This window comes from Anas acuta, chromosome 4 (genome assembly GCF_963932015.1).
Source record: "Anas acuta chromosome 4, bAnaAcu1.1, whole genome shotgun sequence".
Classification (NCBI taxonomy): domain Eukaryota; kingdom Metazoa; phylum Chordata; class Aves; order Anseriformes; family Anatidae; genus Anas; species Anas acuta.
This window is the reverse complement of record NC_088982.1, coordinates 28,930,607-28,956,915: the sequence shown is the minus strand read 5'-3', so window position 1 is coordinate 28,956,915 and position 26,309 is coordinate 28,930,607. Positions and strand designations below refer to the sequence as shown.

General features: G+C 39.3%; 1 protein-coding gene across 3 annotated transcripts in view; it reads right to left on the bottom strand.

Moving 5' to 3' along the window:
- The window catches only part of TRMT9B (tRNA methyltransferase 9B (putative)), a 117,826-nt gene that overhangs the window by 27,872 nt on the left and 63,645 nt on the right, over positions 1 to 26,309 (bottom strand). For all 3 annotated transcript variants that reach the window (XM_068680389.1, XM_068680388.1, XM_068680387.1), the window contains one exon: positions 5,181 to 5,344. The gene's annotated coding sequence lies outside the window, so the exon portion shown is untranslated. The remainder of the gene's footprint in view (positions 1 to 5,180; positions 5,345 to 26,309) is intronic.

The following is a 26,309-nucleotide window of genomic DNA, read 5'->3' as shown; positions in this document are numbered from 1 at the left end:
TACTTTTTAATGGAGATACTTGACATGCAGCCATGAGCTAATAACTTACACCTCTGGCAGGTGAATTTGGCCTTCACATAAAATTATAATGTTATCTTCAAATTGTAATGTTGTTTAAAAGAGTTTTCCAGTAGAACTAACAAAGACTAGAACCAATGGCATTTGTGATATTATCAGATGTAGTAAGTTAACATTATTGCTGTGGACTAAAAGCAGTTATTTCCATTTCACTGGAAATTTTTGGCCTGAAAGAAACTAAAGCAATAACTATCCAATATTCTTTTTCTTGCACATGAAAATTAAAAGAAAATTTGTTCTAGAAAAGTATACTGTTTCCTAAATGAAGTGGAGTCTCTGAAGCCTTAAGTTCCCTTCAGCTTTAAATACAAGTATAAGTTTGCCAATTGATCCCGATAACACAAGACTCATATTTTCAAAAATGGTACTTAATGTCCTGAGAGCTTCAGTATTTAGAAGCTTCCTGGCCCTTCCCCATGTGTTTTCTTTGCAATCATCAGCTCTAGAAACTTGATTTCTTGGATAAAAGTTATGATTCCCTGCTTATTTGCTTCCAGGAGTTTTAATAATAATAAATATCATCAAATTTGTGGCAATACTGTGTGCTGGGTCACAATGCAGAGTATAAGAAAGCAGAACTAATTTATCGAAAGCAGAGCATGCAACTGTGTTACAGTCCAGTAAACTCTTGACTTCAGGGACATAACTGCGCAGATATTTTTTTCACATATATTTATTATGCAGGCAAGCTCATATTGCAGGAGATTTTCAATGTGCGGCCTTCATAACCTACCACACAGAGTTGCTGTGGGGATTAACTGGTTAAGATTTGTAAAGTGCTTTGAAGATTATCAAGCATTAAGTTGCGTAAGTGCTAAGTACCATTATTTAATACTTAAGTATTATAACCAAGCTTTACAGGCCAGCTCATGTTCACCTTACTAGCACAAGTCTTTGTGATTTCAATATAGATGTTGCAAGAGGTAAAGCAAGCAGAACTGACCACAAGAGAATTTCCTTTCTTGTTTCACAGTCAGAGACTGATGTAAGATACAACTGCACAGGTGTTACAGAGAGACTAATCAGAAAATTAATATGAAAGGCAACAGTTGATCCAAGAAATCTGTATAAGAAGGCAGTGCTCCTTAAGGTGCCAGTTCCTTACTTACTGTGTCCTATCTTACCCAAGAAGACCTACTAACTATTTTCCAGGAAGCACAGTTCCAGACCCCAAATCCATAAATCGATAAAATACAACACTAATATCAGCTGAAAACATTGCCAAGTGACAGTAAGGATGGGTAAAATCTACACACCGTTAAGTTGTACTGCATACATATTGTAGTTTTGACTTGAACCAGTTATGAAACTAGTTGAGACAAAATTTTGGAAGAACAATGAGCACAGATAAAATAAAAATCTTTATCAATCATATTGAGAACATCTGCTTCGATGCAGGTTTTTTGTTGAATTTTGTTTTGTTATCATCCTTCCTCTCCCTTATTTTGTAATGTCAGTTTTCGGAAGCAGAAGTTTGAGAAGTTTGGGTGGGTTTTCTGGTGTATTTTGTTTGTTTGTTTGTTTGTTTTTTTGTGTGTATATGTGTGTTTGTGTGTGGTATCAAAGGGACAGAGCATTTGTTAATAAAATATGCAAATCAGAAACAACATGAAATAATTTTGTGCCTAACTGTGTTGGACACAGATGAACACAAGTGTTTCAGGACTGCTGACATCCCCACACCATAGATGTTGGGGTGGCATGTTGTCAGGCATTGAGCTGCATTCCAATATCCTGAACCAATAAAATCCTACTTGGCAGTCAGGGAAGAAGAGTTGGATTTATTTACCTTATAAGGACTAATTACTATTCAATGGCAGTCTCTTTACAAGACAAAACACTCTGCTTAAATTCCTTGCCTCTGCAAAAAGTGACATTTCACAAGGACAGCCTTTTCAAGCATTTGCATTTGTGTGGCTAAGAATAAAGATTACTTTCCTGTAGTGTTTTGACATTTTGATCTGAATTGAAGTATATAATAAAAATGCACTTCACTGAATGTTCAAGTATGAACAGAAATTCAGTTCCAGAGAAAAATAAAGGTAAAAGAAAGCAAAGAGAGAGTGAAAAGTGCACTTCTGTAGTAGATGCAGATCCTTGTCCTTCCCTGGGTCGAGGAAGTTGCAGGCCTCTAATGCTCCTACTATTCTTTGGAAAACAAACTCTGCTTCCTGCATTAAGATATTAAGAATCATCATGTCACAGGAGATCAAATTATTTGTTCCCAAACACAGAAAAAGTTCATGAAAAAGCCCCAGAACTCAACTTAATGTTCTAGATGTTGACCTCCATCCCAGACTGCTTTAGCCTTTCAACCTAGAAACAACTTAAGGAAACTAGAACAATGGGTAGGCATCATTCAGAGAACAAAAACAGCTACGTATGGTGGCAAATTTTACTCTACACCCTTTATTAACAGGGTCTTGCCAATCTTTTGACTGGATATCCCAGGAGATGTGGGAAACCAGATTTTGTATTATTGCTTTAGACTCTGCTGATTAAGCTCTGAAGTGCTCACAAAAAGATTAAGAGATCTTTGTTCTGCTCGGATCTTGCAGGTTTTCCAGTGCTTTATGTAAGACTCCACTCACCTCCACAGTTTCTTTCTCACCTCGGTATCACACCTAAGCAAGAAAAGCAACTCAGCTGTATTGTTCCTTTTTTTTTTTTTTTGTCTTTTCAATTACCTTTTTTTAATTATTATTTCCTTATTGCTTTCTTTTTTATTTAGAGAGTCTTAAATCATACAGTGGCAGCCACTCATTATTCATTTTGGATGCAAATTATGGGTTACTTATGCTGTTGCTCATACCAACAGCAAACTGCTTGACCTATATTAGTATTCTTAATGCTCATTTTGGCAGAAGTAAAATTTCTGTGTTTCTGAAAGGTTACCAGGTGCATTACAAATCTAGTTAGAATTTGAGCAAAATATATCTGGGTCTTTTGACAACTGAATTACTGGGTTTGAAAGATACAATGACTGCTATCAATTTCACATACAGTGCAGCCCATGATGCTCACATTTTGGAAATAGGTATATGTGGCTCAGCTGTCGTGTGATTTCAGTAGATTGAGGAAGATTGAAACACTGCAGAAACAGAACCATCAACAAGTGTTTTTGAACGTTGCTTAAAATCAGCATCTATTATATAGGACAGAAATAAAGTCTTTTCTGGTAAGCTGTCAATATGGCATTTATGAGGAATTTTATTGTTCAAATGCACCACTGGGAACAAAGACGGTGTTTTGTAAGTTACCTAATTTGTCTGTTCTCATTTTACTATCCACTGAGAAAAAAATAAGCAGTGGATGTTTGTCTTAAAAACTATTTGGTAGCAAACACTGGAGTTGCTGAGGGTAAATTATGAAACAATCTTTGGTAAACTGACCTGACAAGGCAAACAAATTCAACTAAAGCAGGTTTTCTGTGTTGTCTGTGACATCACACCAACTGTAGCTGTATTACTTCTTCTGCTTCATTTAGAAAATTGTGGTGATTATGAGAATGGTATTAGCCACAATGGATCACCACTCCAGCCTGGTACATCAAGTAATCCTCTGCTGCTGTATGCAAAAAATACTTGCCTCCTTACTGCCAAGGATGTAATTCTTCGGTCTTCATGGGGACACTCCAACAGGAAAATATAACAATTTTTTGACAGAAATCAGACAACTTAGATTATCGACCATTTGAATCTTATGGACAAAAGCTGCATATGTGCCTCTTAATATTAATGCAATGGAAACAAGATTCAAGGCAAGAACATAGCAAGGACTTAAGCTATTTTTTTCCTCAAAACTCAGTTCTCCTTTCTTTTACTGTACATAAACTTTAAGGTTGGATATCCATATACAAATATAACACTTTTCCTGAATTTGGAAGGACTTTACATAGACTATGAAAATTTCTGTGGGATAGACAGACCTTCTGTCTGGGCCAATTTTAAGAAAATTCTGTCTGCAAAAAGTAAATAGCTTTTTTACAAGCACTCAATAATAATTCTATTGTTTTGAAAAGCAAAAGATTTTATCCTCCTCAAGAAAATATCACATATGACTAACATATGCTAGTTCATCTATGGTGGATTTGGAAATTGTTCTACGGAATTATTTTAGCCAATACATACTAGAATCACTGAGGTTTTAAGGAGACACCATAACAAACTCTAGCAGGATAACTAACTCTACTGTGCACTCAGTAGATATTGCTGACTGTATTGTGCTGCATCTATCTTTTGAAACTGGTCATTTTAAGTCTACAATAACAACAGACCTGATCTCCAGTGCAGTTCCACAGTCATTTTAGGGCATGATTTAGTTGTCTAGGACTGCACATCTATTGCCAGAGAGATGACATACAGTATTTGTTTTGGGTTCATGTAATTTTGGAGTTGAGGAGTGCCCGCAGCAGTTTGTGCCTGCCTAGCCAGGTATCATCCAGAACCCAGAACTGATGCAGAGACTTCTGGAAGTACTGCTTTCCTCTGATGATTATGGCACTGCTTGCATGCAGAAGTGGCAAGGCTTTAATGAAAATATTGCAAATATCCCTACAGCTGTGCAAAAAGTTTATGTGTCCTTAGATCCCACCAGTCCCTCCATGCACCACTAAGAGCCAGAGTAAATATGTCATGCTGGCAGTAGCAACATACAGCTACACAGTGGACACCATTGAAATATGTCAGGAACAAACAAACCAAAATGCTCATGTCAGCCCAGTGCATTAGGCTCTGTTGTCCCATCCATCAATGTGTTTCAGTGGTGGTAGGGGGGTTAGTCTCACTGAATTCCTTCTGATCATCAAGAAGCAGAAAATATACACAACGCACCCCAGTTAGACCCTCCTGTCCAAACTGCATGACAGCTAGGAAAGAAGTATTGTGTTAACTTCATGCGTGTATATTCCAGGTGTAAACACCATGAGAACACACCCCAGTCTATATTCTAGATAGGAACCTTGAAAACTTACCTTCCTTATTTCACTAGAGTTGTAAGTTCACTTTCCGGTATCTCTATTAGTTCATAACACCAGTACGATCCCCCAAAATGCATAATAGAATTTTAACAGACATTCAAATCATCAGCCATTTTAGACTTACCCATACAGCTCACTTTCCAAAGACTTTTAGATGTCTCTTTTGGAAGCAAAATGTTGTTACACTCAATGCCACCGGACGGGAGGGGAAGTTAACATGATTCTTCTCTGTGGATCTCACTTAGAGCTTCTAGGCCTGGAGAGAATGGCCATTGACAGGATAGGCACCTGGCATGAGGAAAAGAAAGATGTGGTTAAAATGTAGTCCCCCAAAAATCTTCAAACCAAACCGATGTCTAAAATATTTTTTGGGGCACTAGGATGCTTTATGTTAGCACCTCTATATTTTGACAGGAATTGTGAGAAAGATCTGAAGGGAAATGACTGATCTGTATCAGAAGGGACAGAAGTTAGAGGACTGTCGTCTGCTGTGCTACATTCCAACCTTAATGACCCTATGATGATTCTATGAAATCCTAACCATTATCCACCAAAATATTGCAGAAAGTATGCTAATACCTAAACAGTTTGGACAATTGGAGCATAGTGGTTGAGCCCAGGTTCTTGATTTTATTTATTTTTTTCATTGCCAGTATAGATGTAGAGCTAGGTCCTATTTACTTGAAAAGATTCCTATGCCCTGTTTCTCTGATTCAGTTTGAGCTCAGACATGCCCACCCCTCACAAACTAAAGCCGTGTAGGTCTTGTTATAAAATAGAATTTTCTTTCCAGATGCAGCAGATATTACTGAGGCAATTGCTAATGGCCTTAAAGAAGGTGAAAAGCTCTGAAAGCTGCTCACTTATGGAAAGCAATGAGTTAGTTGAAAACCAGGAGGAGAAAATGGAGGTGGATTAAAGACGTTGCTTTGTGCATAGAAGAACAGCGTAACAAGAAGAAAACTCCAGTTTCCTTTTTTTTCCACAGATAGAAAGTGTTTCTGTTTGTATACCATGATGATCATGTACCATTCACCATCTTCACAGCCATTTCATCACTGTTTTAATAGTGGAATGCACCATTTACCTCCTCTGGATACGCTTACATAAAAAGTGTTTGGTTTGCTTCTACCAGTTTAACTACTGGCAGTCATACCTGCCATGTGGCTGTGCACTAGTTCTGCACCCACAGGGAAGTTTTTTAGAACTTGATAAGCACATCCCTGCTCGTACACATGGACAATTAAACAGTTCCCCCTAAATCAGACATATTGATGATGCCGAGCCATCTGTTTGACGATATGTTTAGTTACACGAATTGCACTACAAGTATTTCCTCACAGATTAAGAAATCTCCATGTAGGTGGCTGCACAGTGGGACCTGTGTACCTGAAATATCCCCACAAGACTGAAAAATACAATGCAGGAACTGTACAGCAGCAGCTTGTGGGTGCCTGGCAGGATCCCCAAGGTCATCACAAATGGCATTAAAGTTAGACCACTAAACTTAGACCACTGGACTGAGCCCTGCTACCTTCAGTTGAGTGCCTAAGATCTCTTTAGGCAATATGAGATCTACTCAGATCTGTTCAGCTGGAGTTCAGAAAGCAGATCAGATGATAAAATAAAGGAATACTTAGATTTATGAGCCCTATCCTTTCATGAAAAAAAAATAAAAATAAGGTTTTCTTTGTTGATTCCAAGTAAGAATCTCAAGAACAGACTCCACCTCCAAGTTTGCACATGCTACTAATGTGAGGTGCCCATTGAGATTTTTCCACTGCTTTAGTAAACTTACACCCAACTAGAAACTTGACTTGCTTTGTTCAACATACTACATATAGATTAATTTTAAATACTTGTAGAAGCATGATTTTGTTGGGTTTTAACAGAATTGTAGCCATCTCTACTGCAGCATTATTAGTTCACTGGTATTACTGCACAGTTTGCTTTAAAGCCTTTGTTCATTTATAATAATGGAAACACATTCATCAGAAATTATCACTGCTCTTCTCCCAGAGACATGATATTTTGCCTAGTTTCTGTTTGGTATTGTTGTAAATACAATGCTTTTGTTTTTTATATGCCTTGCTTGTTCATTTCACTGTTTTCCTGTTCTAAACAGATTCTCAACCTGTACTCATCATCTAAGCATCTGAACCACTTCTGAAGCATATGATTAGTATGAGGGGTATAGCATCTGTCAAAGTCCGTTGCCTATTTTGCTGTGCCCTTGCACCCCAATCTCGTACCTGATGCTGGAGATGAGTTTAGAGGACATCCTAGCCCAATTGCCCACTTGATGTAGCAGCTGGATTCCACGCTGTGACTGGAAGGTTTGGTGTGTCACCCCTTCTAAACATATCCTAAAGACTCTAAAGCCTTTCCATGAGCATGGGTGACCTTATGAAGGAGTCTTGCAATAAAGTGGGTCTCTTGCAGAGGAAGAGCATGCAAACAAACCTTTCAGGAGATTAGTTGTCAAGATCATAGGATCATCCTGTGATCACAAAATGACTGAATGGTTGGGCTGAATGAAGGCAGCTTCTTTCTGAGGTGAATATTCACAAGGAAATGGTTTCTTCACTACATGTCCAAGCCCCAGGAGTTTTCTGTTTCACTTCTGAGGATTTTCAGGACTCCAAGTAGAAAATGTAGCAGGTTCTGAGAGTAATTGCTTCACTCAGGGAGAATATTACTGGTCTGAAACACAAACGCTTTTTGGAGGATGGTGGGCATATTCTTCATGCAACATTTTCTGCTCTTAGCGACCATTATCCTGACAGGCGATTACTGATTGCCTGAGAGCCGTGCCATTCTCAGATCAAGACTGCCAATTTTGTAGGATATGAAAGATAAGGAAAGATAGGGACAAGATTTTCACCATGGAGATGCCTTTCTAATCAACACTGTAGCCTTTATAACATCTTCATAATGGAGATAGATACAGCCAGCAAATTTTGATTTTAGCTGCCAGGAAGTTTTATCCACCTGGTCACTGTTTGGCCAGTAATATGCTACTGTTGTGCTGCTTCACTGATTACCCTTGCTTCCACAAAGGAAAAGTAAGTGAAAGTGCTCACATCTAACTGAGCCTCCTGTCAGAGGTAACAGGGATCCATGGGGAGGAAGCCGACAGAGGAAAAGCACAAGTTCATAAGCTAGGAGGAGAACTACCAGTCCTGTAACACCCACAGCATCTTCTCCAAGGCACAATATCTGACACCGCCATCTGTCTGCATCTTCCTCTTGCACAAACTGCACCTTCATAGCAGAGGATGCCTTAAATCAGCAGGCTGCCAAGGACAAGCCATGAAGTATAAAATTATATTACAGAACTGGGTGCATTCCTTTCTACTTATGCACATACTTGTGATGATTATGCTCACTTCTGCAACAAGGAGCAACTCCTTACCACCTGGAATCAGGTAAACAAATAACTTTAAAATATTTGAATATTTGACATTTTGTACAAAGTCTGTCAGAGAGCATTTAAAACATATACATTTATATTACACGTATATCAATTAGTGCTTTCTCTCTTTTGTAGGAGAGCCTTGTTTATAGATATTTTCATTTTTCTTTCTCTCAGCTTTTCAAAACTGCAACACCTCTTTATTGGAAGACTCTCCCTAGAATTCCAAATTTAAGTACAATAAAGAAAATATCATAGAGCGATCATAGGGATCATAGAATATCCTGAGTTGGAAGGGACCCTTAAGGATCATCAAGTCCAACTCTTGACACCGCACAGGTCTACCCAAAAGTTCAGACCATGTGACTAAGTGCACAGTCCAATCTCTTCTTAAATTCAGTCAGGCTCGGTGCAGTGACCACTTCCCTGGGGAGCCTGTTCCAGTGTGCAACCACTCTCTCTGTGAAGAACCCCCTCCTGATGTCCAGCCTAAACTTCCCCTGCCTCAGCTTAACCCCGTTCCCGCGGGTCCTGTCGCTGGTGTTAATGGAGAAAAGGTCTCCTGCCTCTCGACACCCCCTTACGAGGAAGTTGTAGACTGCGATGAGGTCTCCCCTCAGCCTCCTCTTCTCCAGGCTGAACAGGCCCAGTGCCCTCAGCCGTTCCTCGTACGTCTTCCCCTCCAGGCCTTTCACCATCTTCGTAGCCCTCCTCTGGACACTCTCCAACAGTTTCATGTCCTTTTTATACTGTGGTGCCCAGAACTGCACACAGTACTCGAGGTGAGGCCGCACCAGCGCAGAGTAGAGTGGGACAATCACCTCCCTCGACCTACTAGCGATGCCGTGCTTGATGTACCCCAGGACACGGTTGGCCCTCCTGGCTGCCAGGGCACACTGCTGGCTCATATTCAACTTGCTGTCTACCACGACCCCCAGATCCCTCTCTTCTAGGCTGCTCTCCAGCGTCTCATCGCCCAGTCTGTACGTGCAGCCAGGGTTTCCCCGTCCCAGGTGCAGGACCCGGCACTTGCTCTTATTGAACTTCATGCGGTTGGCGATCGCCCAGCTCTCCAACCTATCCAGATCCCTCTGCAAGGCCTTTCCACCCTCAACAGAGTCCACAACTCCTCTAAGTTTGGTGTCATCAGCAAACTTGCTCAAAATACCTTCTATTCCTACATCCAGATCGTTTATAAAAATATTGAAAAGTACCGGCCCTAAAATGGAGCCTTGAGGGACCCCACTAGTGACCGCCCGCCAGCCTGACGCAGCCCCATTCACCATAACCCTTTGGGCCCTGCCCGTTAGCCAATTGCTCACCCATCGTATGATGTTTTTATTTAGCTGTATGGTGGACATTTTGTCCAGTAGGATCCTATGGGAAACCGTGTCAAAAGCCTTGCTGAAGTCCAAAAAAATCACATCAGCTGGCTTCCCTTGGTCCACCATACGGGTGATCTTATCATAAAAGGAAATCAGGTTAGTTAGGCAGGACCTACCCTTCACAAACCCATGCTGGCTGGGACCAATGACTGCTTTGTCCCCCAGGTGCGCCTCAATAAGTTCGAGAACCATCTTCTCCATGATTTTACCAGGCACTGACGTGAGACTGACAGGCCTGTAATTGCTAGGGTCTTCTTTCTGACCCTTCTTGAAAATCGGCACAACATTTGCCAGCTTCCAGTCTACCGGGACCTCTCCAGACTCCCAGGATCGTTGAAAAATAATTGAGAGAGGTTCCGCGATGACGTCCGCCAGCTCCTTCAGCACCCGGGGATGAATCCCATCCGGACCCATGGACTTGTAGGGATCCAGGTGGAGTAGCAAATCCCGCACACGTTCAGGGTCGGTTGGGAGTTTGTCATCCCCACCGTCCCGGTCCTCCAGCTCAGGGCACCCTGGGTCCTGAAGCCCATCATCGGCATTGAAGACAGAGGCAAAGAAGGCGTTAAGCGTCTCTGCTTTGCCTATGTCATCGTCTGTGAGGAGACCTTCCCTATCAAGGAGCGGCCCTATGTATTCTTTATATATAACCCTTTGTCTTTTATTCCATCCCACACAAATTCTCAAAGCTAATGCTTAAAGAGCTGTTCCTTTTGGCAACATCAAAGCATTTCAGTTTATTAGCCTTCTCATTCCAGGAACTTCAGAGAAGTGATTTCAGCAAACTAAATCCAATGAGCACATATCAAAAGATATTTGATTTGCCATCTTGATAGGCGTTTTACACGATGAATGGAGCCTTCTGTCTAGTTCTATTGTCAATAACTTTAACTTATTGAAATGTTAAGAGAATACTAGCAGATTCTTTCCCTAGCAGTTTAATCACCAACATTTTGTTAATACAAAAAGAAAGACTTTATAAATTCTTATTCTATTGCTCTGTGGGGAAAAAAAAAAAAAAAAAAAAAAAGAAAAGATATCTCTCATGGATTTGTCTCGGTTCACTTGGTACCTAAAGCATTCGTCTTACAGAAAGAAAAGAGATAAAGAGTCAGACAGACAGACAGCTCCACAAGGCAGTTAGTCCCATTCCAAAAATGCTGGGATGACTTGCCTTCCAGGATTGCCTAGTGCTGTCTGCTACCAGGCTATTTTACCGGACTAAATTGGAATACATGCATAACACTCAGCAGCCTGGTCAGGTTAGAGGAATATAGCCCCACCAAAACAATGTGATTTGACTAAAAGAGATGATCAAGGGCAAGACAACTATGTGAAACTTCTTTCAAAACCTGGAATATAGCAGAGTAAATGCAGTGTCCAATTTCACCACCACTAATATTCAGTAGTGCTTTCTAGTTGACTAACTTGTTACTGGCTATCAGTCCAAACCTGCCTGGAGAAATTTAGTGTAAGTGAGGCAAAAGCAAGCTATTTGAGAGTGAACATAAATTGCTGGCATGCTCTGTCTTTGGATGATTAAAAGGAGAGATTGAGGTACTTATCCAAGCACCAAATTTAGACTCAGAGTTGACTATATATTACACCTGATGATCTGGACACAAGTCCCAAGTCTCCCTTGCTGGGTAGAGAGATATATATCTGCCTGTTTACAAGCTTTAAAAAGTGTTTTTAGCTAGTTCAGATACTTAAATTTTAAATTTAATGTTCATATGAATTTTTAATGTGCCATGAAAACCTAAGGTTCATAAACCATTTATAGTAACACATGAAGGCTCTCTTTGTTATCTCTGACTGATTTGTCCCTCAGATCCACAGAAATCCTTTTAAAACCTCAAGATAAACTAAAATATATGGCTTTGGAAAATATGCCTCTTTAAAGATCCGGGAGAGCTGGTTCTGCTCTTTAAGAAAAGCTTATGGCAGTACGTACACACTTCTTATGAAGGACCATCTGAAATAAGAAGATCTAACAACCATAACAGCTAGACAGAGGTAATTGTTCTAGTCCATAAGAAAGAAGCTGCTGCCTGACCTGCAAGACAGTCTTTGCTGTCATTACTGTTGGCGTAGCAAGCTTACCCCATTCTTTTGTTGGAAAGGAAAAAATGTGACCAACAGATTTTTCTGTTTATGAAGAAGAGGTATCTGGGGAAATATCACTTTGGTCATTATTGTTCAAAGCAGTTTAATGACAAAGATGCCACCTATAAAGCTATCTGTAGATGCAAGAGCAATTTCAACATAGACAGCTACCTTCATTAAATATAAAGGCATCTGTGAAAAACAAGAAAACAGTGTGTGAGTTTTCTCAACTTTTAGCAAGTTCCCACATTTCTTTAGGAGTTTTCAGAAACATTTCTGGAAACAGAAGCAACTTCAGTTGCACTTGTAGATAAAAATGCCTGGTTTTAGGCTCTGACTGTTCTAACTTCCTCTCCTTCTCTTGGTTTCCGAGGGATAACCTCTTGTTCTACTGTCTCACGATGCTTTTATTCAGCCCCTGCCTCCTACCACAAATGCACAAAGGCGCATTTTCAGGAATTGTCACTGCTGTTGGGATCCAAGCCATTTGTTTCTGCCTTGACTGCCTGTTGATATATTTGCAAGTCCATTATGGCTCTGACATCAACATCTAACTTCTTTTCTGACCGTCTTGAGTAGAATTTCAATACAGGGGTCTTAACTGACTTACCAAAGAGATCCACATTTAGAGGTATACCACATGCAACACTTGAGTTAGCTCACTTAAATCCTCATCTAGGTAACTTTGTGCTGAGTCTCAGAAGGCTCTATAGACATCCACGACACTTTCTTTACAGCTCCCTGGGCCAAGAAGAGCACTGAAAATCAGCTTTACTGAATCCCCGAATTTCTGATTTTTTTAAGGGATTAGGCTTTTCCAGGAGTTGCGTGCATATGAAGTGCCAAATAGTTCATATTTGGAGAACTAACTCCTGGGGAAAGGTAGAATCTTCTTCTGAAACCACACAACCCATAATTCAAATCCTCCAGACAATTAATGTGTGCTATCTTAAACAAATGCCATTCTCATGTGCTTAAATCTCACCATATGTATCAGCTTTGGCAGAGGCTGAACTATTAATGCCATCAGACAGATGAATGTCTGAAAGAGTGGGACTTTCAGTGCTGAGCACTGTGACATCTACATCTGTCTCAAGGAAGCAACCCCTCTGTATTCTTAGCCAGTCAATTTGTTAAGGGACATTGCCTTCTGTCTTGATTTCACACCACTCTCTGCCAGAGGATTAGTCTAAATTTCTCGTTTTGCTCTGTTACATAAAATTCCCCTTCCTTAAAGCTGACTAGAGCTTCTTAGATAAAGATACACCTTTTTACAATGGATATCCAGCAATTCAAGTTCTATAATTTAGTCTCATTTTTGTCATTTCTGTAAAAGTATTTGAAAGGGTTAATAATAATATTAAAATATTTAAAATAGAATAGGAAGCATTAATTATCTGCCTTATTTTATACTAGAAATTATGCATATAATTACAATGGAAAATTATCTAACAGTGTACCTGAGTCATTCTCCATGATGTTATCAAAGCTAGTAACAGCCTTACTAAGAGTCCAGAGAATAAAAAATGCTAATTATATTGTCTGTTTCTGACTGGTCTGGTAGTACTTCAAAAAGTAAAAAGCTATTGTACGAAGGCTATTTAAATCTAACATAATTGGGTTCCATGAAAAGAAGTTCAGAAAAAAACGTAGTGTGGGGTTTGCTATTTAAAGGATCTTGCTGGCTAATTCAAATGAAAAATCTTTTCAAAATCATTTTGTTTTTTTTTAATTCTTTCCTGATTGATTTGGCATGAGAGAAAGTAATCTAATTCTAAAAACTGTGATGAAGCTGCTCTGAGCAGAAACTGACATTCCTGACAAATCCTTTTGCTTTTTATTTTTTTTCTTAATTTCCAAAAGATTTGAACATAAATATGTAGTTAACTGCAGAATAAATGAAAGTCCTTAGACCTTTTTATGAGACTAACCTGGAACTGATGGGCTAATGGGAGTAATGTTTTATTTTTCCTTAAACAGAAGAGAAAATCATATCTTATTCATCATCTGCCATTCAAGCCAATATTTTCTTTGCCTTGCCTCAACCAAAGCAGTTAGAATTCCTAATCTGACTAATTTTCCTTGATAGCCTACATTTTCACGGGAGTGAAACAGCAAAAAGATTTTAACTGCAATATTTCATGTCTTTGCATACCAGCATCGATCAGAATGGCCTTATTTAGGGACACCCAAAACTTCTTGATAGAAAGTATGACAACTACTAAATAAATGCATCAACTGTTTCTGAAACTGAGGGGAGGGGTCTCAATAAGCTGTACCCCCAAATCCTCTGAAACTTAGAGAATGATGAGGTAAAGAAAGCTATAAATACAGGAGGTAATGAGGAGCTAGGTCTCAGATCTATACCATACCTCAGGTATGAGCTATACATTCCTGTTTCCTGGCAACTGATGATCTGCTGAAATCTTACTAGCAATGAAGACTACAATTCAATTCTTTTATGAAAATATGTCATAGCAGGAAAGATGCCAGTTTGGCTGTGGATTTTATCTTAAAGTTCTTTATAGTATTCAAAAGGCTTTTTACAATATTTCATCCTGTTCTCTGTGCACTATTTTGATTTTAAGAAATCCTGTGGTTCTCTCCCTTTGGAATTTGGCTGGGAGTTACTAACAGGTTATTATCAAAGGTTTGTTTACAACATACCCTAGGGGTTTAGTGAAAGTCCTGAAGAAAACTTGGCAATGCTCAAGACAAGCAGCAAGAAAAACATATAACAGCTGTGTATTTGAGCCTCAGTGCTCACCTAGTCCCTTACCTGCACTTTCTCCAGTCTTTAAAAATGTAAAGAAACCCAGGGGCAACAGGGTCTCAACTGGAGCCAAGCTGAGCTCGTTTTAAGACATCTTTGTGTCTCTGTGTTGCATCTCCTGGCTTTGAGAAGATGTCTGACTAGCATGGAGCCAGCTAGCATCCAGCTGTACCTCACAGCTCAGGCTCTGCTCCAGCTGAAAGCATCTGCTCTGCTCCAGATGAGCTGTACCTTGAAGCAAAGCAGAGCAGTTGTATTCCTGTGATAATTATCTCAGCTTAAGCACTTCCACAGATACACTGCAAGCCAATCTACCAATGAATAACAATCAGTTATAACGCATCATGTCATCCCAGATCCCTCCTGTCACACGTTTCTGATGTATAGGTTCTTTGACAAAAAATATAAATGGCCTCGGGCTACCTTATGGGATTCAGGTCCCATTTCAGCTTGTGTCTAGACTCACTCATACACAGATAGTAGGCTCTCACGACCTCTCTCAGAAATGTGTATGTCACACAGTACTGTGTTTCCTCCCACTGATCCAAGAAAAGACTCCCAGTCAAAGGGAGGGAACTCGCAGATTGAAATGAAACACTATGGAAGGCTTCAGAACGCCTTCATTCAAGAAGTGGGTAGGAAGCATCAGATTCATTTCCACTCTCTGAGACATCACTCTACGCTCCTGATAAATGTATTGCAGTCCTACTGTATGGACACAATGCTGCATTTAGAGAAAAACACTAAATTCCAAAGTCAAAATAGATCAACAGATACTTTGCTGCTTTTTGTACTTGAAGATATTAAGGAAGGAGTAGAATTAAACTTTAAATGTTTAGAGTTACTCTCTGTTCTTCTTCAAAACCCCTGAAGTCACCACTACCCACCCTGAGGAAAAAACTACCAACTTTAAAGAAATAGAAAGTTTCATTCGTGATCTTGGCTCTCTAATTGTTGAATAATAGTCACTGTGCAAGTGAAGCAACCCACGTGCATGAAGATTTTCATGTGTGTACGTTTTGCAGAATCTCAGTTTATTGGGTGAGACGTCACAGTGAATAAGCATCTCCTGCTAAAATCCTTGTTAAGCAGCTGTGTGAGTGGCTGTTCACATGATTAGAGGACAATTCCTCCATGACTTATCTTCACTGTTCTGGAAAATAGAAATGATATTACAAGAAGACAGTAAGAATATTGTGAAACTGAGTCATTAGACCCACTGCTGCAGGTGATATTCACTAAGAAACCTTTTGATTTATTTCTAAGGGGTGCATCATCATTACTGCTGCCTGCTCAGGGGAAGAGGTGATTCTTGTACAATAATTACAAATACAAGAATATTAAAGTTACTGGTTCTTACATTACTGCAATTCTCCCACATGAGCTTTGAAAATACCCAATATTCTAGTCAGTTATATAAAATTCCCTTTTAGATGGCAATCCTTAAGAGATTTCAAAGGAAGAGGGTGTTTCTGATGTCTACTTACAAGCATGAAAAATGTTTTGCCTCAAAACCCTCCCTTAGCCCTGCTGCTTAATTTCAGGGCTCAGTGCCACTATTATCAACTAAATTACATAGCGTATCTACTTTAATAAAACAAATAAACCTTCTGGAAAGGAGATATTGAAGCACCTCAGAATTATCTAGGGTCTTTGTTCTCGTTATACTCACATGGTTCCCTTAGGCCCCCAAGTACTGAGAAGAAATGAAGCCTAATGTCTCGATTCCTGTGAATTGCTCCTGTGCGTACAGCACCTGAATCTCTACATACCCCACTGTAAAGCTGAAAGAACTGCACTGAGACCAGTGGGCTAGCGTCAGACCTTCCACTGCTTCTGTTCCATCTGTGAGGTTAATTAAGAATTTACCTTCTGAGGGAAAAAGTCTCTATGTCTGATCCACAGGTATTTTTCCTTTGCCATAATACCCAATACAATTTATGCAAATGCATGTTCTGAACTGTAGATGAATAAATGTTGCTGAGCTGCTGTCGCTTTAAAAGCCCTTGAATTCCATAACAAAAACTATCAAGAGACACCCAGTGCACAGCAGTTTCTCTGTACTGCAGCTGACAGAAAGTTAATTGTCTTCAGATCCTTTACTGGCAAAATGATTCAGTTATTTTCATCGATGTACCTAAGAGTCTTTGATAATCATCATAAATCCTTGAAATCCTCAACGCTTCTCTGAAAGTTTTTAATTTTTATGTGTGATAATATTGATGATACCTATAAATACAAAAATCATCAAGTAGAACCCAGAATAATGTTTGACTTTTTGTGAACAGCTTAATGATTGAGCTCACTTTCAGCAGACTTCCAAGGAGAAATTTAATGAACAGAATGCTTCTGGACATTGCAAGTGTCGGTGACAAATGCCAATTTAAATTGAGGGATAACTCAGTCCTACCAGAGGTCCTTGGCTGGCGTAAAACGAATGGTTCCATGACCAGATTGGAATTTGGAGACTTTCCTGACACTTGTCAGGTTTATAACTTTTCTCTAAAATAGGTTAATATCCAGAATGTATATTAGAATAATATACATTTTGGTAAAATTCTCTCAGACTGCACAGCCCTTACACTGAGATCAACAACATTTCTAAACATGTTTTGAATAACAGTAGTGGAAATTGTATCAAATATAAGTAAGGACTGAAAATTATTTTATCTTGGAAGGGTCATTATCTGACAAAAGTGAACTGCATCTGCAATGCAAATCTACAGCATTTGAGGTTTAGAAACTGGTTTTCTGTGGAAGCCACCGACTGCTGGGTTTGTCAGTTGGAGAAATAATGGAGATACAAGAGTCGAAAGGAAAAAACTGAAAAACTGAGAGGTTTAGCTAATATCCTTTTAACATCAGAACATCATGAGTATTTTGTTATAGTATCACAAGTCCTGGGCTTCTGTTCAAATGTGAGAGTTGATGATAGCTGCGCTAGCCAAGAGGCTGTACCAGAAACCTAGGACTGGATTGTTTTATACAGAGCACAATTCGTAACACCATTTATCATGCAATTCCCTATTCTCAACTTAAAAGCTCTCCCTACCCCCCTCAAAAACAAACAAACAAAAAAAAAAAAACAAAAAAAAACAACAAAGAGAGAGAGAGAAAATTTCTATTTCAAAACAAAATCCTTTGCAAGTCACCTCTAAGTCCATCATCAACTCTTGTTGGAGGTCCATGTAAGCTTAGCGTCTATCAGCACTCCTAAATAAGTTCACCTTTAAAACACCCTTAGAAATATTTTATGACATAGTCTCTAGACACCAGTCTGTATCCGATCTCACCTTTGTATAAGTCACAACCTAAATAATTCTGTCTCTACTTTTCTAGGAAGCCCAGTTACTCATGTTTCACAAGTCTCCTACGTCATGAAGCATCCAGTTTTTCCAACAGTTTATCATCAACACTAGTGGAAATCTAATTGTACATCTGATTACAGCTTTGCTTAGTTCACATTCACAGATGATGGCTTTTGTGATGCTATTTTTTTTTAGATTGGAAGAGCGTATTACTACCTGATGATATTTCCTGGCAGTTATGTGCCATAATCAAGTCACCTCTCAGTTACCTTAAGTTCCTTATTACTCTATTATAAAACATTTTCTCTAATTTTCAAATAATTTTTGCAGTTCTTCCCTGGGGCCTTACTACTTTTTCCCTGTGTAAACACTGTAATTCTGTTATCAGTTTACAACTGTTTTACGTGTCAGGTAGACTTGTTGACTTTACCTACTTGAAAATGTGCAAAAATGTGTGGCAAAGAAACAAAAGTATGTATGTGCAGTAGATCAGATGCAATGGGATATTAAGATAACATAATTCAGCAACATTAAGTAGGTAGAAGAGAGGCTGGATGTAAGTGCTCCAGTATGAATAGTCTTCAGGAAGAAGCGTTCATGACTAAGACTCATTACACAGAATTCAAATCCCTCTTTCATTTGTGGGAAGTAACAAATGTCACACACACAAGTCATATCACCTTTCTACTCCTACTCACTAGTTTACTACTCCAAAACTACTAGTAGTCTTTTTCTACAGCATCAGAATTGAAGCATTCATTGTATTGCTTTTCTACTACATCTTTTTAAGTGTTACTATTTTTCACACTGTCATGGCCTAGAGAAGGTCAGTACTGTTTGTGCCTAACTATATTATCTTGCATTTTGTTACATGAAATGTTTATTTTTCTTGAATAGCCCTCTTGAGAAAATAATTAAGACTGTTTTACACTAATTATTGTGATATCTGCTAGTTTCATGAGTATTGATTTGCGTATCATTGATGATAACATTGAGTGGTCTATTACCTTTAAGGAAACACAACAGGAACAAAAACAGTTCAGTAGTGGTTGCTGCTAGAGGTAGCTGAAGCCAGCAAGCTTTGCGATCCAGGGGATGTCTCCTATCCCAGCCCACCAGATGTGAGGTCGCTGCTGGAGGCACTCAGACTGCATCTCCTGAGGCCCAGATCCCAGTCTCCCCCAGCTGCTGGTCCCGGTGCCACCCCAGCAGCTGGCAGTCAGACCCCTGCTCCTACCCACTGGCTGGACCAGCATGCAGCTCCCAAGTGTGTGCGCACACAGGACAGAGAGCGAACATATGCAGGAGACAGTTCGCAATAAGATCGATGAGAAGTTAGGTCAGACTGAGGTGGTCAAGTCCAGGGCTCAGTCAGACATGCCTACAGAGCACCTGCCCACTTGACTGTCCCATTAGATGTCATTTTCTCTCCCATTTACTGCATTTGTTCCTCTGCAGCCCACCTTGAGCACTCGCTTCCCGTACATTCAGTCTTTACCCTAAACAACCCCAATGATGTTTCACACATTCCTACAATTGCCATAAAACGTGTGTTTCACGTCGCCCATACATTCTCTCCCCCTACATCCCACAGCAAGTCCCATAGTCTGTTTTAGTCAATTGCTCTGTTCATTTTGCATGGCTTTCGAGAAGATTTTCTTCCTAGAAGACCATCTCCTTTGATGGTCTTTAGCTAGTAGCTGATGCAAGATGCTCTGTTTCCACTGATCTGCATGCTAGGACTCCTTCAGCCATCCCTGTTTCTCTCATCCTTCCTGCATTTTCCTATTCAGTGTTATTAGGCTTTAGTCAGGCAACATGAAAACTCCTATTTGTAGATGATCACTACCACAATTATTACTACATTTTGAGTTTTATGTCTTGAAAATACTTTTTCAATTTACTCCCATTTATTCCAGTGACCTCGAATTGGCTTATTGATTCTACTCTTTTCTGTGTGCATTTGTGGTTTTTTTGTTTGTTTGTTTTTTCCTAGAAACTCTACAAGATTTACCATTGGAAGAGCATAGCAATAGCTGGAATTTAAATAAATAAATAAAGAGATAGATAGATAAGATGATTTTCAGTCTTATGGAATTTTATTTCAGGCTTTTCTCCTGCTTTATGAACTTGTCACAGCTGATAATGTTTTGATTTACAAGTAACAATGGATCCATTTCTGTCCCACTTTTCAGACTGAAAAGACAGTATGAAATTATACGAAATTATAGACTGCCAATGAAATCCCAAACCATTTTATTTTGAAGAAAAATTGTATCAGGGCAGACTAACAAAGTTGGGTGAAGTAGCTTTGAAGAGACGTATTCTGAGAGGTATTTTTAAATATGCAGCTTTGTCACATTGTAGAAAATCAGGAATGACATGAAAAGCAGACTGTGGTTTAGATTTTGTTGCCTTAGGCTTTTAGCAAACTTTAAGAAAATGGGGTAACCTAAAAGTAAGGCTAAAATACAAGGTATTGGCTTTTGCTAAGAGCATCAATACATAAAATGGAAAAAAATGGAGTGCAGATAAGCAGGAGGAGGAAGTTAGTCTCTGTTCTCCTGCAATGCTTGCAGGTAATCAAGGAAAGGAATGTTTTTGGACTTACAGTTCCATTTCAAAAGATAAATTTTGCTTGTTCCACTAACCCCAAAATTCATAGTCTCTTCCTCTTTACCTTTTAAAACCATTCTCCTGTTTCTATTTATCTTTGTTTTGCCTTTTTTGTTTTCCTGCCACTCTTTTCTCCCATTATCCTCATTCTCTTTCCTTCTTCTGTCTCCTTCTCCTACATTGCATATGTCAACACAGCAGAGCAAGGAGGAACTGAATCTTATCCTTCCCCTTCTCTACATCTCATGAAAGTGGTGAGGCTTTTTACGTCAGAAATCCTTCCACATCTTGGATTTGATATATGCACCAGCATGTGGAGAAAATGCCAGTAGAAACACTGGATTGATACTCTGGAGGGGAGCTGTATTAGTAGGCCACTTGTGAGATAGGTAACTTGGCAACTCATGGCAATTGGTCTGTGCCTCAGTTTCCCCATCTGTAAAATCTGCATAAGAGCACTTCCTGTCTACAGTGAACTTTCAGATGAAAAGCACTGTACTTATAAAAAAGTGATCACTTACATCTCCTCTAGATCTCCCTTCCTCTATTACCACTTTGCATACCATAGTCCTGAATGTAATAAGAGGTGATTAAGGAAAAGAAATACATGCACACAGGCAAACAACTTTGTTCCTTTTCAGGACTATCATAAAATCATGTAATTTTCCCACTCATGCTAAAAAACATGTAAGAAGGTACAGAATTTGTCTACAGACAAACCAAGAAGTACATATATCCTACAAAAGGTTTTCTATGCAATTTTTAAACGTAAGTCAAAAACATTCAATATCAGAGCTGACCATGTGCTGACCACTGCAGTCCATGTGCCTGTCATTTTACAGCACCAGTAAATATTTAGTGTCCCAAAAGCTTTTAGCTACCATGTCCCATATTGTGAAATTCATGCTACACACATAGTTGAAGACTTGCTTTGAATTTGTCCTTGTAACATTTTGTTGGTCTCCCTCTTATTTTAAGGTCATGAGACGTAGTTTTGGCAATCTGTCTTTTGACATATGTACCTGCATAGTTAACAGATGGCCTAACCTCAATGAGCCTGCTGGAGCATTAATTTTATGCTGAGTATTTAACAATGCCCTAAAATTTTACTGTTCAGGATTTTATTTTGCTAGCAATAGACAATTCAGCAGCACACTTTGCTTATTCCCAGTAAGATATAGGGGCAAATCCTTTTAGAAGGCAAGCTTGTGACTACAGAGCATTAGATTCTGCTCTGATCTAGAACGATGGCATTACTTGCTCAGAGGGCATTACCTTCCAAAATTAACTTATCGTCTCCTGGCAACCGAACTGCTCTCGCTGGAGTGCCAAAGAGCCTTCTGCAGTGACCTGACAGAGTAGGTGATGATAATTCTCTTTATTTCCATCTTGAATTAAGGCTAGTGGGAATACTGTAACTACTTCCCCAATTCTTTTGCTTATAAAAGAAATTGTTAAGTGTTACACAGATTCTACTGGATTGTAACACAGAGGAAGAGATCTTCCCCCTGTTGCTCGGTATCTAAATACGCGATGTAATATCACTAATTGTGTATAACCGTACATAACTTAACTGCATTAACCTTGTCAGCACCTGCTATGACACAGGATAAAGCTTGCTGTTTTCTGTCCTACTTGCCTTCAAGCTGACATTCAGCATATATGCAGGTTCTCCATTCCTCCCCACAGACGCTGGCATCGCCCATCTAGTCAGAATCTCCGATCTACAGGAAAGAAAGCAAATCAGATCGCTAGTAGACCTGGAAGACCAGATAAAAGTTGCTGAGTTGCTGAGTGGCAGGCAGATGCTCCCTTGAGTGAAGGAGGAGGGCAGAGAGAAGCAGCTTCCCTGCTGATTCTTCTGAGGGTCATCCTGAAACACTGCTGGATTTTTGGTTGGTCATTTTGGATATCCTCCCCCCCTGCATTGTGTTCTTATAACTATTAACAGCTGTGGTATTAAATATACAAAGGATATCAAAGCCTTTCTGCTGCTGTGCAAAGTCTTAGAGGAACAAAACAAACTGGTGAATATGTCAGTAGGGTTTAGTTATACAATTTCATTTCATTGCCAAGAATTAGACTTGAGCTTTTTAATAATCTCACGGGCCTACACCCTGAATATTTTTCTCACGTTGGTAAAAAGAGGGGAATTGCCAAAGTTTTTCTACAACAAAAATTTAAATATGCATGCACATACACACACAAAATACAACAAAACCTAAGAAGCTAATATATCCTGGACAAAAGCCAGAATTACCGGAACTGAGCAAGTGGTTGCATAATTTTCTGAGAACAGCTCTGTAGAGCTCATACCCTGAGGCTATGCCAGACATCACAGCAGCCAGAGATAAGGTGCTACGGATCAGAATAAAATTCTCAGTATCAATATTAAACTTTTCTCTGTTTATCTCTCATATGTAAAAATAGCAGCAGCTTCCAGGGCTGCCTTAATAGCTCTGGCAAAGGACTGTTCTCACTCTCCAACAATGCTATTAATATGGAAAACATTGAATTCTATTGCTAAGTAACTGGATGTACATCTGATGAAAACATAACACCTCTCTGCTACAGAAAATAAACATCAGAATATATATTAGTGTGTGATAGAAATAAATATATGATTTAACAAATATTTTCCATAAAGGAAAATCTACGAAAAGGCCCAGAAGGTTATTTGTACAACTTGCCTTCTTTATGAGTTCATTATCAAAACCCAATCTCTATTGCCAAGCTTCTTTGCTTTTGCAGTGAACAAATGAACTGAAAAAAACACACGGAAATCCTGAGGATCTTTGAAAGTCCAGTTCATTTTCGGGGGCCTATATACTGACTATAAATTTCTACATATCTGAAAATGTTAGTTTGCAATGTCAGTAGGAGATTATAGCTAACCTTGAATTCCCCAGGAATCCATTGAAGACTACTTCAAGGATCAGCTTCCACTATTATATTTACTTAAGCCCTGTCATCATTAAGAACAACCAAGAACATTTGTAAGGCACAAACATTTACTCAATTGGCATGGCACAAATTACAATTTGGGGACTTCTTTCACAGTGCTTGAAGGTGTTATCCAAGTCTGGGTTAGGCTGCACACCTGCACAAGTAGTGTCAGAAACCTGCACAGGCTGGGGACCAGCAGGAACAGGAGGAAATGGTCAGCTTTTAGGGTGGCACGAACTGCCAGAATGGCCATTTCCTATCTCCTCTGAGGTAAAGGCAACAGCTCACCAGCCAGACCATGCTGACCTACAATAGCCAGTACAAAAGGTTACTGAAATAGCCACTGCTGAGTACAAGACAGGAGCAATTTAAAACATGACATCCTTTTTGGTGCATTGTTCGTGTGACTATGCTGTTGTCAAATACTGCACCGCTAAATGAGGTTGCCTTCTCGCAGCAGGATGCCAGGCAGCATGGCCATATAGCATTACTGCCATGCAGTATGGAAGATGCCATGAAACACCTGACCAGGCAGGCATGGCCAGAATGTGTCTATACCACAGAGAGAAACCTACAAGTTCGCTGTGTGTCAGGTTCCCCAAATTCATGTGTATTTGCAAAACTGTCACTCACAGAAAACAGATTAATCACTTGAGCAGCAAATCTTTGGGAAGCTACATTAAACCGTTTAAAAGACAAGATGTTCTAATTTTTTATTAGTAGTTAAAAGTGAATTTGGAGAGATGAACACTACAACCATCCATTACCTGCCGTTGTCAAGGTAACAGCTGCTTTAGGATTAATGCCCACAAGATAGTTTTAGTCTTTCCTCACAAACACTACAAATGCTACATGTGTTAGCTGGCTACTTGCCAGTCCTTTCTTTCTTGGTGCTCTTCCCACAACCGTTATTCTATTAGCTTTTCGACAGCAGCATAGTACTGGCCCCAAATCAGGAGGGAGTTTTTTAATTGCATGTTTATACATTATTTACTTATTTATTCTTGAGCAGACATGGAATAATTGCCAATTCAACTCACATCTCCATTTCCTCATCCAGAATGGTTCGTTTCTCTTCACAGATAAATATATCACTGCTCAAATTCAATTCTGTGAAAATACATTGTTTCTCTCTATCTTGAGAAATTTTAATGAACTTTTTCTGTATTCCTACAACATCTGGTGCTTTTTTGTTTGCTTGTTCGTTTTCTCTTCTCATTTTATACCCCTAAAAGAGAGCTCTATACCCTTCCCTAAAGCAGGACAGATTTTCCCCATGAAAGGATTCCTGGCACTGAGAACTTAGTCTTGCTGCTAGGATTTTCCAAGCATTCTACAGGGCATGGCCCTGAAGACTGAACAGAGATTTAGAGGAAATTGCCTTGGAAACAATGAACTCATTTCTGTATAAATATTAAAAAGACACCTCTGGAGCCCAGTCTTTGGTGTGCGTAATAGAAAATCATTCATTAGACATATTGGCAGCTGGTGGAAACTCTGCTGACAAAAAAAGGCAGTTTCTAGGGACTTTGGTGCATTTGTTGTAGGAATTTGAAAAATACTCTATTTTTCTTTTCTTTATTTCTCTCCTGTAAGGGACTCTATTAGTCTTGAACAGCACTGTCATTTCGTGCCATAAAAATTGTCAGTGTTAACCAATGATGCAATCCAGTGTTTCTGTGACCTTGATTCTTGCTACACAGCCTCAGAAGAGCTCAGTAGACTTGATCTATAGACACTGTCATCTGATATCACTCCTCAAGTAGTGGAGAACCATCTTTTTTTTTTTTTCTTTTTTTTTTTCTGAGTATATAGGCAGGAGAAAGACATTAACTTCTTAAAGCCAAAATAAGAGGTGCTAAAGGAATGCATTTAACAAGAACACTCCAATCATGGAAAACATCAGACTTGGCACAGAAGGCATTTTTTCCTCTTCCAGGCAAGCATCACGCATTAATTGTTTCCTTCAACACCCAGCTGAGAAAAGTGTGTGTTCAGGAGATCCTGGCATTTAGTCTCCTCATTCCACACTTGGACCATTCTGTGTAAGCTGAAATAGTGCATTCACCTGGCAGTTACTGTTTCAGAGTCAAAAAGTCAATGAGTAATGACAGGTCTCCACTGAATGCTCCACTGGAAATATCTCATGTAATCCCCCTAAATGATCTTAGCAAAAGCCAGGATGTCATGGGTATCCTTCAGACACAAAGCATTGCTCTTAAGGGTTCTTCTCTTTTCCTTCTCCTCATGAATGAAAAGAAAAGCTGAACCTGCAAGAATACATTATTTGTTGATCTAATTGCTCAGATGAGCTCTACTAGTTTGGACAGAGCTCATTTCTCTTTCCTGCTACACCGCCTGTGTAACCGTCATGTTGACATAAATTTATGTAAGAGATGGCAACAATTACAATGTCCCTAATATGCATAAAATTAATTAGCTCTCTTATCATTAATCATATTAATGTGATGTCTCAAACAACACCTCGAAAGGACTATGCTTATCTCTCAGGATATAAAACTGGTTTGTAAACAATGGTAAGTAAATCTCGGTGACATACTGACAACTTTCTGAAAAGCGTGCCAAATTATTATGAATTAAATTTGAGGATATGACATCGATATTTCTAATGGGTAGAGCTACTTAAAGTAAGATCATTAATAATCCCCCCTTTCACTTTTCTTAAAATTTGATGTTAAAGAAC